General features: G+C 37.5%; 2 non-coding genes across 2 annotated transcripts; one reads left to right on the top strand and one right to left on the bottom strand.

Moving 5' to 3' along the window:
- Positions 1-215: 215 nt before the first annotated feature.
- Positions 216-287, bottom strand: trnaq-cug (transfer RNA glutamine (anticodon CUG)). The gene has a single exon. It is a non-coding gene; the product is annotated as a tRNA-Gln (tRNA).
- Positions 288-2,788: 2,501 nt separating this feature from the next.
- trnat-cgu (transfer RNA threonine (anticodon CGU)) lies at positions 2,789-2,860 on the top strand. The gene has a single exon. It is a non-coding gene; the product is annotated as a tRNA-Thr (tRNA).
- Positions 2,861-12,266: the final 9,406 nt, after the last annotated feature.

A 12,266-nucleotide genomic window follows, 5' to 3' on the forward strand; every position in this document is an offset into this window, starting at 1 on the left:
ACCGGCACACTGAGAGTCTCTGTAAGTCACCTTGGATAAAGGCGTCTGCTAAATAAACAAATAATAATAATAATAAATAATGAAACACAGACGTTTTAGGTGTTAGCCCTAATATTTGCAGCTTTTCTAAAAATTATTTTACGGTTCAAGTGGGGTCGCTGGAAACAGTCAAATCTATAATATTTTCCTTTTTAAATGAAGTATAACCCTCAGTTAAGTCCCACCGAGATTTGAACTCGGCTCGCTGGAGTCAGAGTCCAGAGTGCTAACCACTACACCATGGAACCGACGGTGATGTCCTGCAGAGCTCATGGCAGGTCTCTCCTGCTGCTCCAAAGTGTCGAATGTTCCCGCTGGCGGACCATGAAGCGCTTTCTTGGTAACAAAATATGACTTGTATTCACATTACATTGTGTCTGTGTGGTGTGCGTGGCTTATCCCTCCCCTCTCCCACTCTCCTACTTAACCTGTTGATTACGAAGTAGTGATACTTAACTTGATTGCTGCCATTGTGTTTTTTTGGAGGGGCTGTTTTTTGGTAACAAAATATGGTAACACAGAATGCTAATGAGCTAACAATACACACCTTGAGTGCTGCTATTATTTGAACATGTTTCTAATGAGTTATTGATACTCACCTTGAATACTGCTATTGTTTACAACGCTGCTAACGGTGTATTGCTGCTTACCTTTTGTCACATATCATTGGTTGATGGGTTGTGAGAGCCGTTTGTTAACATGTATTATGCATATTAATTGACATTTTTATTTGCACCCCATATATATATATTGTAATATTAAAGTGTTGTTTATTAGTTTATGCTATGTATACTATATATTAATGTGCTACAATTATCCTGCCACTATTACTTATTATCCTAGCTATAGTATATGCTGGTTTTACAATTGCTGCTAATATATTAACGGATTAAGTGAATAACTAACACATGCTTTTGAGAGTCGACTGCTTGGAAGGCACCTACGCTCACCACTATACCACCAACGCCACTGCTTTAGCTTTATCTGTCTGTTAAACATCAGCAGTTTTTTTTAAAATTGTCTGTACAAATGCAATACATCCCAACGTTACATTTGGTTCACGTTTTATCACTGGGGTGGGGAAACCGGTCACCAAAATAGTCAAAAACATTGAGTAAATTGCCATTTGTTCGTGCTATATGGATTCATAGTGCTAAAAATGAACACCGCCCGAACAGGGACTTGAACATTGCGTAAATTGCCATTTGTTCGTGCTATATGGATTCATAGTGCTAAAAATGAGCACCGCCCGAACAGGGACTTGAACCCTGGACCGTTAGATTAAAAGTCTGATGCTCTACTGACTGCAGAGCGCTGCATTGTCAGGTAGTAGCAGAGTGGCGCTGCAGAAGCATGCTGGGCCCAGAACCCAGAGGTCGATGGATCAAAACCATCCTCTTCGAGGTTTCTCTTTTGTTCGACATTTGTCGAAGCAGTGCTTCAAATAAATGAACCAAGAGTGAGATTGATTGATATTTTGCCTTGCGCATTTCTGTTGAGTGTTACAATAAAAGAGTGCACATATATTATGTTTTATGAATGTGCATGTGTGCATAGCGCAACTTAATCAATTCCAGCACCTCCTCAAGACTCCCCTCTTCAGACAGCACCTGTAGAACTCCTATTTTCCCTGTGGACACTTTATCACTCTTTCTTAAATGCGCTTTACTTGCTCTGATCTGCTCCCTATTTTACTGCATTTACTGCACTGTAATCTGCCACAAGTGTTATTCAATCTGTAGTATTTTGCATTTAATCATATCCTGATGTAACTATCACTGACACTGTTATCTGCTCTGATTATTGAATCGTATTTTGTCATATACTTGTACTTTTTAGAACTGAAGTCATTGTATTTATCTTGCTCTTATATGTATAAATACTTGTACAGTGATTCTTGAAATGTATTTTTGTTTATGATTGTAAGTCACTGTGGGTAACGGCGTCTGTGTCCTCAGAAGACTCTGATTATATTACGATTACTATCAGGATCATATAACAAGTACTGCTTTATTACAAATTGAGCAGAAACTGCATTTTTGTATTAAGTAAAAAAAAAAGTTGAAAAATGGTGAAAAGCTTTAAAATTGCATCGCTGCTGCTGCAAATAATAGGGTTAACACCTCAAACGAGTGTGTCCTCAGAATTAGCATGTGCCTTGTTTTATGGTCATTCCTTACTCAGCAATGCGACCATAGCTTCACTCTAATATGAAATCCATTTAATGTAAAACAAAATGTTTCTGGTAAAAGATGTACGATTCTTAACTCCAAATTAATTCATTTTCAAAGACAGCCTAAAACTATTGTAATTATTGCTATAGAAGTACCAGTTCTTTTGGATCAAAATAGGGTTACTGACAGGCTTGTGGACTGAGGCAGTACTGAAACTTTCAGTTCATTATTATGAAAAAAATAAATAAAAAATGGGTGTATACTACAGCCGGTAGAGGGTGTCAAGTGTTTTAAAAAAATACTATTTGCAAAATAGTATTTACTCATTTCTATTTAAAATACATGTCTGGCAACCTATTTTCTATGTGTATTTTAAATAAATATGGAGACCAATGTTTTCTATTTAAAGAGTTTCCGAGACTATTTTGCCCATCCTTGGCATTCAGCTGTTAACTGTAAGGTTGGTTTCCAGCCAGATTGCCTTTCCGGGCAGCCTTCTCAATAGAGTCCAAGCTTCCGATTTCATTTGCAGTCATGAAGGGTGCAGTGTGAAGGGTTCATTTGCAGTCATGAAGGGTGCAGTGGCCAAGTGGTAAGGTGTCGGTCTCGTAAACCGAAGATCACGGGTTCAATCCCTGTCCGTACCTTGTTGCTGTCTTTAAAACACTATTTGTTACTTGTTTGTACCTTTGCAGTTGAAATGAAAAATTATATAATGCAACTTGTATTTTAATTTAAATAAAAAAGGGGGTATTCGGATTTGAACCGGGGATCTCTTGATCAGCAGTCAAATACTCTACCGCTGAGCTATACCCCGACTCCAACAACACCATTTCCTATCAAGCACAACCAACGGTGCCGAGCTGTCAGTTTCAGAAATGCAACCTGTCAAGGCTGGTGATTTTTTACCTCGTATCCCGCAGAAAATTCCTGTGGCGCAATTGGTCAGTGTGTTTGGCTTTTAACCCTTTAAGGACCGAGATTGTGTCAACACCACATCATACTGAAATTTCAAATTGAAAGCCACAGCTTGCCTTGCCAGACAGCTTTGACAGATTATTTAAGAAATGCTAAAATGATCCCCAGAATGTTCTGAAAACAAGGACACCAATTACAAGATGCGACTGTAACAAACATTGTTATAGGAAGAGAGTCAAATACAGCCAAAAAACCGCTTGGTCCTTAAATAGTTTAGCAAACGGTTGGTTGCTTGTGTAGCAGGTCTTTATATACATATAGCTAATTTTTTGTTAATAATTTGACTACACCACCTTGTGTTTATTGAGGACAAGGACGTCGAGTGGTTGGTTCCCACATAAACTCTTGTATCCAGGAGAAACCAAGCAGTCATATACCAAAAATAATCTTTACAAGTTTTTTATTTGTAATTGTTTTAAAAATCTCAAGCACATTAACAATAATGTAAACCATATGACAATGCCACCTTCACTTCACAGTCTAACAATTGTCTAGTAGAGATATATATATATATAAGGATAATACAATAAAACAGACTCTAAATCTATCAGTTTCATATAGTGCAGTTAATTAAACTAATTACCACAGTGTTGGAAAACATGGAACAAGTATTGAATAGCAGTTTGCTACGCATGAGGAATGACGGCTGTATTCATGTTATTTTTCTGAAAAGTGATTTAACATTGGATAGAAAAAACTGTTAGTTCCAAAAATGCAAGCACTGCTGTGATAGATGAAAGCTGCAATATGGTAGAGAAGTTACTCTGAAGTTGTAACAACTGAAAAAGATTATTTTGTGTCAAAGCAAATGGCTGGCCAGCAGCACACGGCTGTACAAACAAGTCCTTTGATCTCCAGCCCTGACATGAAAGAAGCTTGCCCTTCGGGGAGTCCACTGGGGTATAAAACTAGTTAAACAGGTTTTTGCTTAGAAAATACAGCTGGTTTATGAGGGGGTCATAAAGCTAGTTTTCAAGGGGACCAGAAGTAGCCAGGCTCTAAGACTTCAGAGAGATCCAAAGAGATAAAGCCACTGGGATCAAATGGTCTCAAGAAGATGACAAAAACCAGATGTATGGACCTTTGTGGCACCAGGGGTTTGAAGAATGCACTGAGTTCAGAGATCTTCACACTAGATCACACACACACACACACACACACACACACACACATACACACACACACACACACACACTCACACTAAATGAAATATATGGTAACAGGATAATGAGTTGTACCTTTTCTATTGGTTAAGTGTCAGAGAAAGAGGAGGAGAGAGACACCTATACAGAAGGGTATTTAATGTCATGCAACAATTGTAAGAACGAGTATTCTGTTTGTCCTGTACCTGGGACCAGACTCCCTGCATATATGTAATAAACTTAACACTGATTAAGAAATGGCGTCTGTGCAGTTTCTTAAGAAACATCGATACTCACGTTTTAAGTTACATCATTTGGCGAGCCACCTGCGGACTGTTTCCTGACAGTTTTTTTCAAAAAACCGGGGGGGGGGTTTGATACCTGACTGCAGAGAAACCCATTTGCCCAGCCTGAATCCCGTGCACAGGACCAGGACAAAGCAAATGGACAGAGACTGCTTCTAACTTCTGACCAGACGGTTTGAGAGAATCTTTGAATCAGGACTTCAGCTCGAACATATAACCACGTACATTGGTGAGTAGTTACTGGTTTATTGTTTTATATGCAGTGTTTAGAATGTAGTGAGAATCAAGGGTAGAATATGAAAGAGGACTTCTTGATAATTCATGTACATTGAGGACACAATTAGTTAAGTCAAGAGAGATTGACCGCTGAACTAAAAGTGTATTGACTATTAGGACTTTAGGTATGAAAGAGGACCTCTGGATTCCTAAAAAAGTCGGAGTAAATCGTGTAGTGTTATGACGTGCCAGTAGAGTCTATTGGACTAGTTACACGGACTTGTATAGCTCAACAGGTACGGGCATACTCGGATTTATGTTTTATGTTTGTTTTTGAGAGGATTTGTTACACCTGTTTTGTCTTTGTTTTTACTGTTTGGTTTATAAGTCACGATAAGGGGGCAATAGGATAAGCCTCTTATTTAACTGTCCACATTAGGTGGTACAGATAAGGAACAATCAGACAATAAGTTCCAGTTAAGCCCAAATAGCACATACAAAAGTGTAAATTAAATGTGCAATAAACCAAGATAAAAGTTTATGCTTCATTAAGCTTAGCTTTCAACACGGAATATTGGTAAAAACAAGACAAAACTAAAAAGTGTTGTTGTTTTTTTTGTTAGTTTTGTGTTTTGTTGGGAGTCTGATCAACTCCAAATATGTTAGAAGATGACCCTCAATGTCATCAAATGGATGACTGGAGAAGATGGAACATAGACTATGTGTTAAAACATGGCAAAAAGGGAAGCTATGTACAGAACAGTAATGTACATGTTCATGTGACAGGTCAGGAGTGTGTGTCTTGTAAGAAGAAAAAGACAAAGGCGATTCAAAACTGGTAGCCCACAAAAAAACAAAACAAAACAAAAAAAACTGTAAAATTACAAGGTCACATTAAAATGTAATTAAGAAGTTGCTTATTAATGATTGTTTGAGTAATTCTGATTTTGCTTAAGCGTGGAGATAAAGTAACATCTTAGAAAAACTATGTACTAAGAACCAGCATGAATACTTATTGTCTTGCCTCGATCATAAGAGGGTTTGATAAGGGAAAGAGACCCATGTTAACTGATGAGTTATTTGTATTGTGTTAGTGTTTGAATGCAAAGGAATGGCCAACCTTTGAACTAAAACAATAACACAAATATACAAAGCAACAATTAATAGTTTGTTCAGGATTATATTGGTAAACAAGAGGAACATTTTGTCTTTCTGATAGAGGATTTACTTGAAAAGAAAGTGGTGGTATTATTTTGGTATGCAGGGTCTGTGTCTCCCTGGTCGCAGATTCAGGGAGGAATAAAAAAAAACTTGCGTGACCATATTTGGGCAGAGAGAGAAAAGACTGTAGAGAATGAGAATAGATCACTGTTAGACAGACCAAAAAAATAAAAAGACTTTTAGGAAGAGAACAAATGTTTTTGGAGATCAATAAATCTGAAACAAATTAAATTATCGACCTGGAAATATTTTATTAAAAATATTTTCATGAATGAATGTTACGTGTTTGTTTGAGAGTGAATTTTATGTTTAAGACACGGGTGAATTTTATGAATCACCTATGAATACATATTTGAAACCAAGATCACATGAGTGGTAGAGTTTGTATTATTGGTGTAGCTAAAAAAAGTGCAGAGTTAAAATGATGTTTTATTTAAGGGGTCTGTTTATTAATGATTGTTTAGTTCATGTTGAATTAAACAGGGAGATTGCATTCTCTTTGAATGGAAAACACGTAGTTTAATAAAGCACTGATGTTATCAGTATTAACTGGGTTTATTCTGATGTTGCTAAAGCACACTACCATACACGAGTAGAAGGAAAAAAAAAAGTTGAATTGTTAGAGAGCATAAAATACAATTCAAATGGGGAAAAAGAGGTCACAATCGATATCAGAGTGATCTACAGGGATTTCAACTTCTGCTAAGGCATCAGAATGCAGTGATGCAGGAGACAAAAGCAGTGTCACTCAGAGCTACGCGAGTGATGTGAAATGGGATGTTTGCACACATGTTTACGATGTGTTTTGTTTATGTTGGTTACAATTAGTATTTTACGGAGCTTCTTACAGGAGAGGTGATGATAATTAGATTAATGTGATAACTGAAACATGAATAAATCATGAGTGACATGAGATTATTGATGGTGCAGTATAGGACTGCAGGCGTGATGGATTGTGATACTGGTATGATAGACAGTCTGTTGGTTAATGTTTGTGTGTTTGTCTGTGAATATAGGGTATGAATACTCTCTTGTGGAAGTTCAGCACAGGACGCTGAGCTAATGGAAATATTGTGATGCAAAATAAAGTCAACTTCTCACTGTCTAATACAGAACAGACAGTCGCAGTAGCAAAAGTAATTATGCACTCACAGTAATACAAATGCACTTGGTAGGATTGACCATGGGGAAACGCCCGTGTAAATTAATCAAATAAAGAATATATTCGCTGGCTTAAGCATGAAGCAACCTGCGCCCTGGTTGGCGAAGTACAGTGATTCCATGTCCTCTGCCACCCAAAGAGCTCTGGGTTGGTAAAGCTTGTGGATCACATTCTAAAAAGGAAGCATCATAAACAGGTGCTCATGAAGGTCAGGTTTATGTGCACACACATTTTCTTTCTCACTGGACTATTTCTATAATAGATCCTGATTTATTTTGATCTGCTAAAAAGGATGCTGTTATTAATTGCAGCAAGAATAGGCAGTACTTTTATTTCTGTATGCGTTATTGAGAAACATTAACGTTTGAATACATTTCTTTGTAAACTTTCTTTTCAACTGTTATTGGGATATGTGCTCTGGACGTCTTGCCAAGAAGGGAGAGATCAATGTATGACTAACATCTTACAGGACTGTTCTCAACTAGGTAATATCATACAGTATGTGGACGACATACTGTTGCAACGGGAACTGCGGAGAAGCACTATCTGTTGCTGGAGGAAGTTTTGGATCTCATGGAGCACGCTGCTCTCAAATTAAATCTAAAGAAAGCTGCATTAATGAAGTAATCTGTTTGTTTCTTAGGAGTACAGGTGGAAGCTGGAGGACACACACCTGACCCAGGAAATAAAAAGTTGATTAAAAATCTGCCCCTTAGATCCTTTTTGGGCATATTTGGATTCTGTCAGGACTTCATGGAAGGATACAGCGAACTAGCTGTCACCCTCTATGAACACCTGAATTGAGGCATTAAAACAGGCACTGATTCCAACCCCACTCAGGGTCTCCATTCAAATTAAAAAAAAAAAAAAAAAAAAAAAGGGGGGGGTTGGAAGGCTGATTGGGGAGGTTCATATGAGATAATGGACAAACTGGGAGAAATCAATTTGAAATTGGCAATACAAAAATGAGGGAGTGAAAACTGGCTTGAAAACTAGTTTCACTGATAAGCAAGCCTGCTGGAGAGCGGAAATCCCTAAGGGCACTGATGCAGTTAGTTTAGAGTAGTAATTGTGAGCAATGAAGCAGATAGAGATTTGTAGTTACTTTCAGAGTACAGACACAGGTCTAAGGCTTTTCTCTTCTCCTACAGGTTCATGCTGGAACTGATATTTTATATTATGTTCACAATATGGGGTGGACATAGGCTCTGAGAAAAATACAAGATAGAATTAACAGACATTGGCGATTCTTAGAATTGCAAAAACATTATCAATGCAGATGAAAAAGAGACTATTCAAGAATTAACCCTTTTGAAATTAAATCAGATATTAATCAAAAGAATAAATACTGCACTTGTTCTCCACAGGTTCCGAGATAATACTGATGGCGTTTATGTGGAATGGAAGCACAATGCTGTTCATCGGAACTGAGAGGACCATTTCAGAAGAGTTTGTGCAGAAAGTTCCAGTACACTTGTGGGACAATTTGGATATGCAAACAGGAACTGTACATATTAACCTGCAGAACTTTACAATGCTTGTCCATGATATGTAGTAATTAAGCTCTACCATATATCTGGAACAAGAGTGTAAGTTGCTGAGAGACGGTCATGAGGAGGTATCTGAAACCACAGAGACATTCTTACATATGGGGAACCATTCCGGTCTGCATATCAAAAGAAGAAATTATGATGACGTTAAAGTGACATTTTTGGGGATGTAATGGGGACTGTTAATTTCAGTTAACATACCTGATAATGAAACTACGTATTATAAACTTGGTGTATAGATGTATGATTGGTGAAAAGATTTGTCTTAGTTTAAAGATACTAAAGGTAATATGTCAGCGATCCTGGAGTGCAGAGATGGGAAGGTCTCATGTAATTTATTACTAATCACATTCAGTAAAATAACAAAAACTGCAAAGGTTGTACCATTGACCTCTAGAGGCACTGGGAGTATGGAGTTTGTGTTGTTCATGACACTTAAGAGTGACATTGTTAAGACATTGTATCTGCCATCCATGATAGGGAGGTAAAATGGTTGGTGTCTTGCAATGGATTATTTGGAGTGTTGTTAGGAACATAAGACTATATTAATATGTACTTGTAAGGTAATGGTACATCCTATGTTGAATGGAAATACCAATTGAAAACAGCTGTTCTACTGAAAAATATGGTTACCTATATTAGACATTAATTGTGGAAATCATGTGAACTTTGAATGATATGCTGTAGTGTTGAATATGTCTAAAATGAGGCACTATTTTAGTACTTGTTCAATGCATAGTGATCATTTTTGAAGTTATAGTTTTAGGTTTTAATCAGTCTTAAGTGCATCATAAGATTGAGATGGTCTAGAATATTGGATTCTAGAAAGATGTAATTTAACATACGGGTTAAAAATAATGATGCACCTAAATGTGTTAGAGCAACATGAGTGTGGTTCTGATCAAGAGGATGGGGATCCACAGCTGGAACATAGAGTTTATTCTGAGAGTACTGTAGTTTCGGATAGAAGATGTGATTATGAGCTTACAGAGTTAAACCAACACTGCACCGCGTAGCTAAAGAGCAGGATGGGTGGGTGAAATTGGGAGGCCTAGATTGCTGTAAGGAATTGAGTACGTCAGTAATTTACACTTGTTCCATGCAGGGTGATCCAATTTCTTGAAACAGGGCAGTAAACCGTACTATCGAGGTAAAATCACTACGAAAGTATGTCCCCTTTTGCACCCCCTACCTCGGGAAGGTATCATTCTCAGAACTGTTTTGGATAATGTGAATATAGTATTATCGTATGTAATGTATAATTTCACAAATCTAACTGTTATGTTTGAACAGCATTGCAAGCAACACACCAATATCCAGAATTGGCTTCAAAGGGAAATAGGTAGTACAATAAGAGATTACAAAGAGCGAATAGCCAAACGAATGTGTGAAGGTAATGAGAATGTATGAAGGTAATGAGAAACGTAGGAAGAGGGGACTTTTTGATGAAATAGCAGGCTGGTTTGGTGCAGGAAATTCTGTTGCAAACAGCTGGGATATTTATCAAATGTCAAAAGGGCAAACTTGGATAGCAAGTGCTGTGGGAGAAGGAATAGAAAGATTGGGGAATGGACAGATGTATGTAAATCAAGGGATTAGGCTCCAGGGTACAGCTATATATGAGCTAATGGATGGAACAGAGGGAGCCCTGCGCAATTTGACCAAAGCAATAGATTGTAGAATATTTGCGGGTGACCTTTTAAAAACAATGAAGGAAGAAATAATGGACATTAGGCTAAGAGTGGTACCTAGACATGCACAGGAGGAACTCAGGTTGAGGTTGGCAATGATCCACCCTGATCAGACTGACCTCCTGGGAGCTAGTTTAGTGTGGCCAAAGGAGAATGGCAAGGAACCACCTGGTCACATAGGGTTCTATCTCTCAATACCATACCTGGATCCTAATAACCAGTATAAAGACAGTTTGAAGATTAGACCGATAGGAGTACTACACAATGAGACAGTGATAGTTTGGGAAAAGGCTACATGGAAAGTTCAACGAGGGAACTGGAGTGGTGTGGTGCATGAAGCATGTTGTTATGAAACAAATAGTCATGTAGTTTGCCGGTGTCCTGCAATCACCGGAATTAATAGAAATATAAGCACTGAATTAGAGGTACATCCACTAGAGGGGTGGAAAAAAGCAGTGCAGGTTGGGAAATATCAATGGTGTGTGTTGAGTAACATACCAATTTTAAGTATGGAGATTTAACTTGTCAGACTTTTCCAGGATTTTGTTTTGCTCCAACACATGCAGTTCGGATTGGAGATATATATATATATATATATATATATATATATATATATATATATATATATATATATATATATATATATATATATATATATATATATATATATATATATATATATATATATGTATGTATGTATATATATATACCTGAACCTGAAGCAGAGGAGTTCCAAATTACTGCTTGGTGGGATGACACATATCTAGATTCATATTTGGTCATTTTTTCTCAAGTGCACAAATTGGTTAAAATAGCCCTACAAAGAGCGGAACAGAAGCTGTTCAAAGCTAAGGTCGAAGTTGATTTGGCACAATTAAAAGCCACCGTATTGAAACGATATGGATGGTCATGGTAGGCCTTAGGGCACACTTTTGGGGATTATATTGTTTTAATAATACTGTTAATAGTAATAGTATTGATCTTGTGGAATAGCATTCAGTGTTTTTGGTGGAAAAAACAACACCGACAGTTAGAAAGGACCATTGGCAGATGGGAAACTGTAAACTTACTGGGAGCCACCATGAATAAGAAATAACACCTGTGTACAGTGATAAACTGTATTTACTGTATTTTTCTATGTTTATTTTTCATTTTTTGTATTATTTTTACATATGGTTGTTTGGTTTTTTTGTTTGTTTTTTTGCTCATGACATACTTACATGGAGAAACAGCAAAGACAAGGTAGATACCTACACATAATGGAGAGACTTAGAATGAGAGGAACATACTTCACTATAATATATTATACAAACACGGTACTTGATGTGACTACTCAGAACCAGCGAAGAGGACATCCGAGGGCTCGGGATCACGTCAGCAACTTGGTTGTAGCGGGTCACCCCCCTCCATCTTATATTTTAAAAGTGGGGTATGTTGGAAAACATGGAACAAGTATTGAATAGCAGTTTGCTACGCATGAGGAATGACGGCTGTATTCATGTTATTTTTCTGAAAAGTGATTTAACATTGGATAGAAAAAACTGTTAGTTCCAAAAATGCAAGCACTGCTGTGATAGATGAAAGCTGCAATATGGTAGAGAAGTTACTCTGAAGTTGTAACAACTGAAAAAGATTATTTTGTGTCAAAGCAAATGGCTGGCCAGCAGCACACGGCTGTACAAACAAGTCCTTTGATCTCCAGCCCTGACATGAAAGAAGCTTGCCCTTCGGGGAGTCCACTGGGGTATAAAACTAGTTAAACAGGTTTTTGCTTAGAAAATACAGCTG

The sequence above is a fragment of the Acipenser ruthenus genome, chromosome 43 (genome assembly GCF_902713425.1).
Source record: "Acipenser ruthenus chromosome 43, fAciRut3.2 maternal haplotype, whole genome shotgun sequence".
NCBI lineage: Eukaryota > Metazoa > Chordata > Actinopteri > Acipenseriformes > Acipenseridae > Acipenser > Acipenser ruthenus.